We start from the raw sequence: 6,979 nt of genomic DNA, 5'->3' as shown, positions 1-6,979 counted from the left end.
GTCTTCAAAGAAAAGTTCATAACACAAAGGGACTACATCCAACTGAGAGCTCTCAAATTAAAGACTTAGTGATTCACTTGACAGCCTTGGAAAAATTAGAACAAACACTCTCAAACCTTAAACTTGAAGAAACCATCAAAAACAGGGTGTAAACTAGGAAAGTAAAAACAAAGAACAAACAAACTCAATACAAAGAAGCAATACAATGAAGAGATGGTTCTTTGCAAAGAATAACAAGAATGACAGTTAGATAAATTAGTCAAAACAAACAAACAAAAAAGAGGATCCAAATTAACTAAATTAGAGAAGAAAACACAGACTTTACAAAAGACACTGAGGAAATTCAGACCACCAAACTAGAAAATCTAAAAGAAATGGGTAAATTTCTAGACATCTGTGACCAAAAAAAAAAAAAATTAAATTGAGATGAAGTAAATGATTTAACATAGACTCACAATAGCCAATGTAATAGAAGCTTCAATTTCCTATCTCCAAAATTAATAATAATAATAAAAAGCCCAATGTTGGAAAATTCAGCTAGGAATTCTACTAGGTCTTCAAATAAGAGTTAACAGCAATACTCCTCAAATTATTCCACAGAGCAGAGAAAAGAAACACTTCCAAATTAGTTTTTAAAAATCTAGCATTACTCTGACACCAAGGTCATATAAAGACTCAACAACTATACAAAAGAAAATTACAGGACAGTATTTCTGGAAAACATTAATAAATATCCTCAATAAAATACCTGCAAACTGAATTTAAGTACACATCTACTTCATACTTACTTATACAAAGAATAAGTAGAAACTCTTTTTTCCATAGAAAAATATTAGTCTAGTATGAAGTAATATTCCTATAATATAAATCTTAGTTTAATATAGAATTAATTCTAGAAAAATGAATGAAGATTATTAAGTGATTATGTATATATTTTTCATTTTTCTCTTTTATTGAGAATGGATTATTTTTACACACACACACACACACACACACACACACACACACACACCAAAATTATGGTTTCCCTTCCTCTACTCGTTCCAGTTCTACCCCACCTCCCTTTTTATCCAGATCCACTCAGTTTCTATCTCTCATTAGAAAAGGAAGATCTTCTTAGGGATAGTAATGAAACAAAAAACATATAGTAAGAAAACAAAAATTATCATATTGGAGTTGGACAAGACAAGCAAACAGAAGGATAAGAGACCAAGAAAAGGCATAAGAATCAGAGGGCCACTCATTTCCACACTCAGGAATCCCATAAAAACATTAAACTGGAAGTCATAATATCTCATTCTCTCAAACAAATTGAATACATATTAGCACAACCATTACCATTTACACAATGCTATTATTTTGAATTAATAAATACATAAATAAAGGTGAATTTAACTCATTTTTAAAAAGCACATCAAAAAGATTATCATGCTCACTTCAGATGCAGGAATGGCTCAACATATGTAAATCAACAAATGTAATTCACCACATAAGTAGAATCTAGGACAGAAACGAGGTGATCATCTTACTAGATGTGGAACAGGCTTTTGAGAAAATTCAACATTTTTTCATGACAAAAATCCTGGGGATTCTAGGGATGCAGGAGACATATCTATACATTTTACACATTACTAACAACATGCTAAATGGAAAAAAAAAACCAAGCAAACAAACAGAAACCTCTAATCATTTCCTAAAGGTTAAGGAAAAGACAAAGTCTCACTTTTCTGCAACACTGTGTTTGATTTTCCATTTAAATCAATAGGAAAAGTGAAGGGCTAAATTGAGATACAAATAGGAAAGAAAGAACTTAAAGTATCTTTATTGGCAGATAATAGGATGTTATATATTAGTGACTGCACCAGAAATTTTTACAACTGACAAACTTATGTAGTAAAGTAGCAAGATATAAAATTAACACACAGAAAATAGTAGCTATTGCCTAAAGAAGTGGCAATCAAACAGAGAAAGAAGTCATGGAAACAATACCTAATTGAAAATAGCCTCAAAAATATATTGAAATAAATAATGGTGATTTGAATAAGATGGCTCCTATAGGCCTATTTAAGTACTCCTATTTAAGTACTTAATCACCAGAAAGTGAAACTCTTTGATAGTGGTAGAAGGATTGGATGGTGTGGTCTTGAAGGAAGTGTGTCACTAACCTTGAAGTTTCAAAAGCCCATACTAGTACCAGGTCAGACTCTCTCTTTTTTTTCTACCCCCCATCCCATCCCTCTTCCTCCTTTTTGCTTTTATACCAGTTTAATTACATGTCACTATTAAGGTCAGTCCTAGTTTGAGGAACTAGCAATACAATAGATGCAAATAGTCAAGGAGCAAGCAAGACAATAAACAAAATTCTGTGAACACTTCCATGATTACTGTTTCTAAGGGCTTATCAGGATGACCAAAATATCTGAGCCAACTTCCCTGTCCTATCCCAAAGTCATTTTTATGTCTGAAGCCTACTTCCTTGTTCTAGCCTAAAATTTAGATTCCTGTCTGAAATTATTTCTTTTTTCTAGCCTAATATTTAGATTCCTGCCTGAAATTACTTCTTTTTTCTAGACTAATGTCAGATTCCTGCCTGAGGCCTACTTCCTTATCCTTGGCCCATGTTAGATTCTTGTCAAGCAGCCCCAAAAGATCTCCCACTTCACCCCCATTGTATTTCATAAACAAGACTCAGCCTGTCTTGTGTAGTTCTGACAATATTGCCTTCCTTACCTGTCATGGAATATGCATTATCAAAAGCAATGCATTTCTGTCTTAGGTTGGTAAGGCTCTGTACAGAATCTTACCAGTCCTTGGCTTGCCAGCCTGCTAATTTAATAACTCTGTCTGGGGGTCCATTTTCATGTTAAAATCATGTACTTTGGCTGCCAACATGTTAATGTTGTTAAAGACAAGCTTTAACATGATGGGCAGGAATAAAAGTATTTCCAGGACAAAAAGGGCTAGCATGATCAAGCTATATATGTCATTTTTGAAGCTTGACCAAAATAGAATTACTGACGTCAGCAGGCCAGTCTCTCTCAGCTTGTGAATCAGAATGTTGCTCAGTTACTTCTGCACATCATGTTTACCTGCATGCTCTCTGGTATGATGATAATGGACTAAACCTCTGAAACTGCAAGCAAACTCTCAGTTAAATGCTTTCTTTAATAAGAGTTGCCTTGGTCGTGGTGCCTCTCCACACCAATGGAACAGTTGTGGGAAGATGTCATGGAAGTGAAAGACTTGTACAAAGAAAACTTTAAGGTACTGAAGAAAGAAATGTAATAAATTATTAGAAGATGGAAAGACCTCCCTTTCTTATGGGGTATTAGAAGTATTAGTTTGAGCATGGCCATCCTACCAAAAGTAATCCACAGATTCAATGCAACTGCCACCAAAACTCCAATGTAATTCTTCATATAAATTGAAGAACTAATCTTACATCTTATAGGGAAATACAAAGGACCCAAGACAGGCAAAATAATTTTGAACAACAGCAATAAAATGCTGTCCTACAGAGCTATAGTAATGGGAATGGTACTGATGTGGTACTGGGATGGAAAGAGGCTTGTTGATAAATGGAATAGGATTGAAGCACACATATGCACAGTCATACAACCACCTTAGTTTTGACAGAGGCCAATTATATACAATAGAGAAAAGACAGCACTTTCAACAAATGGTATTGGTCAAACCAAATAGCTCTATATAAAGAGTAAAATAGATTCTTACATTTTACCTTTCACAAAACTCAGCATCAAAGAAATTAAGGACTTCAACATAGGACCCAATACTCTGAATCTGATAAAGCAGAACATAGAGAACATGCTTAAACTTTTCACATAGGAAATAAGTTTCTGAACAGTTTCTGTTCAGCAAAGGACACCACTATTCAAGTGAAGATGCAGCTTGCCTAATAGGAAGTTTTTTACAAGCCATACATCTGACAGAGGGTTAGTATCTAGAAAGCACAAAGAGCACAAACATTTAAACAAGAAAACAAAATGATACATTTGAAAATGCAACATAGAATTAAGCAGAGAGTGCTCAAAGATGAAATAGGAATGGCTGAGAAAAATGTTCAATATACTTAATAATGATGGAAATGTAAATTAAAATTATGTTGAGATTTCATCATACCCAAGTAAGAATGTATAAGACCTGAAAAACTGGTGATTACACATGTTTTGTGAGTGTGGGGAAAGGGAAGCCATTATTCACAGCCGGTAGAAGTGCAAACTGGTATAGCTACTGTGGACATCATTGTGGAGATTTTTTTTAAGTGCAAGAAATAGATCTACCCCTGGTAAACTGTAACACTTGGAGAACACATCCAAGAAATACTATATCCTATTGTACAAATAATTGATCATCCTTGTTCACTGATGCTCTATTAACAATAGCCAGGAAATGGCAACAACCAAGATATCCATTAATTAATGAGTGGATAATGAAAATATGGTACATCTTTGCAGTGAAATATTATTAATCTGCTGAGGAAAAATAAAGCTATGAAATTCACAGGTAAATTTGTAGGGCTGGAAACAATTATTCTTTGTGACATAAGCCAGATCTAGACAAATACAGCATGTTTTCTCTCATTTATGATCATTAGCTTTCAGTGTACAGATTTATATATTTTACTTGAAACACTGCTAGATGTCATAGATGTCAGTAAAATTGGTAAGATACCATGCCATGGAAGGCATCTTTCAAGGAGGACAGATAGAATGTAGTGGTATAAGGGATTAAAAAGTATCTCTCAATTTTCATCAGAGAAGTTTCTTTATGCAGTAGATGATTAACATAGTTTGAAGAGGGGTCCGAAACAATATAGTAGCACATGTGAACTCACAGCAGTTGTAACAACATGCACACGACCTACACAAAGGAGTGCATATGAAGTTCTACCCCCAGCTGATGAGCTGTTGGAGATTGATAGCAGCCAGGAGAGGGACTGTCTGTTTGGTTTAAGGTTGCAAACCCTGGTTAATTGATAGTGTTCCACCAGATGACCTTAAACTACATATGCAGTGAAAATTTGAGTAAATTGGTTACAAAAGGAAAAAACACAAAGTTGGTTGAGTAGAGAAAGAGGGTAGATAGGGAGAAGTTGGGGGAGACACTGAATATAATCAAAATATATTATAGGAAATTCTCAAAGAATTCATAAAAAAATTTTAAAAGAATAAATCCATAGAAATTTACACTTAAAAAGAAGAACTATACGTCTTTTTCCCTCAAGTTTTTTTTCCCCCAAAGGCTTAGTCTTGTTGAATTGAGGATACATTTTCGAGACCAATTTTGTTTTAGAAAAATGATATTCTGTGTGAATTTCATTGGATCTATAGATCATTTTTGCTCATATATCTAACCATTTATACAATAATAATTCTATCAACCAATGAGCAAATGAATTTGTTTCATTTCAAAAAAATCTTCCAATTTTCCCCAGGGATTTACAGTTTTCACTGTAGCATATTCACTGTAGAATCTCACTGTAGATGTCTCAGTGTAGATGTCTCAGTGTAGAGTTCTCACTGTAGAGGTCTCACTGTAGAGGTGTCACTGTAGATGTCTCAGTGTAATGGTCTCACTGTAGAGGTCTCACTGTAGAGTTCTCACTGTAGAGTTCTCACTGTAGAGTTCTCACTGTAGAGGTCTCACTTTAGAAATGTCGCTGTAGAGTTCTCACTGTAGAGGTCTCACTGTAGATGTCTCAGTGTAGAGGTCTCACTGTAGAGGTCTCACTGTAGAGGTCTCACTGTAGAGGTCTCACTGTAGAGGTCTCACTGTAGAGGTCTCAGTGTAATGGTCTCACTGTAGAGGTCTCACTGTAGATGTCTCAGTGTAGAGGTCTCACTGTAGAGGTCTCACTGTAGAGCTCTCACTGTAGAGGTCTCACTGTAGAGGTCTCACTGTAGAGGTCTCGCTTTAGAAATCTCACTGTAGAGTTCTCACTGTAGAGTTCTCACTGTAGAGGTCTCACTTTAGAAATCTCACTGTAGAGGTCTCACTGTAGAGTTCTCACTGTAGAGGTCTCACTTTAGGAATGTCACTGTAGAGTTCTCACTGTAGAGTTCTCACTGTAGAGTTCTCACTGTAGAGGTCTCACTGTAGAGGTCTCGCTTTAGAAATCTCACTGTAGAGTTCTCACTGTAGAGTTCTCACTGTAGAGGTCTCACTGTAGTGGTCTCACTGTAGAGGTCTTACTGTAGAGGTCTTTCACCTCCTCCATTATATTCCTCAATATTTTAAGTTTTTGAAGCTATTGTGAATGAGTTTATTTTCCTGATTTCATTTGTAGCAAATCCATTATTGGGATATAGAAAGAATACTGGCTTTTGTTCACTGATGCTGTTTTATGCTCTTGTGCTGAAAATCTTTGTCAAGTCTGTCAGAATATTCTGGTGGAGTCATTAGGGTCTTTTAAATGTAGGGTTATGTCATCTACAGATAAGGATACTTTAATTTCTTTTTTCCTGCTTATATCACTTTTGTTTATTTTTTATCTGCTGCTGTAGCTAAGACTTTGAGATTATATTGAATAAGAGTGGGTACTTCTCTTACCTTTTTACTATTGTAGAGATGCCATGACCATGATCCTGAGTTCATTGGAGCTCATAATTACAGAAGGTTGGAGTCCATGATCATGATGTCAGGAGCATGGCAGCAGGCTGGCAGGTATGGCACTAGAGCAGTAGTTGGGGCTTTACATTCTGATTCATAGACAGGAGACTGAGGGAGTGGCCTGGGCTTCTTGAGCCTAAGAAGCCACTCCCAGTAACAGACCTTGTCCAACAAAGACACACATCCTCCAACAAGACCACCCCCCAATCCTCAAATAGTTTCACCAACTGTTGACCATGCATTCAAACACCTATGGATGCCATTTTCATTCAAACCACCTAGTACTCCTGTCTCATTCTTGATTTTTGAGAATATACTTTTAGTTTTTTTCCCCTATTTTATATAGAAT

This window comes from Grammomys surdaster, unplaced genomic scaffold (genome assembly GCF_004785775.1).
Source record: "Grammomys surdaster isolate TR1022 unplaced genomic scaffold, NIH_TR_1.0 332572, whole genome shotgun sequence".
NCBI lineage: Eukaryota > Metazoa > Chordata > Mammalia > Rodentia > Muridae > Grammomys > Grammomys surdaster.
The sequence above is the reverse complement of the archived record's forward strand: the minus strand, read 5'-3'. Positions refer to the sequence as shown.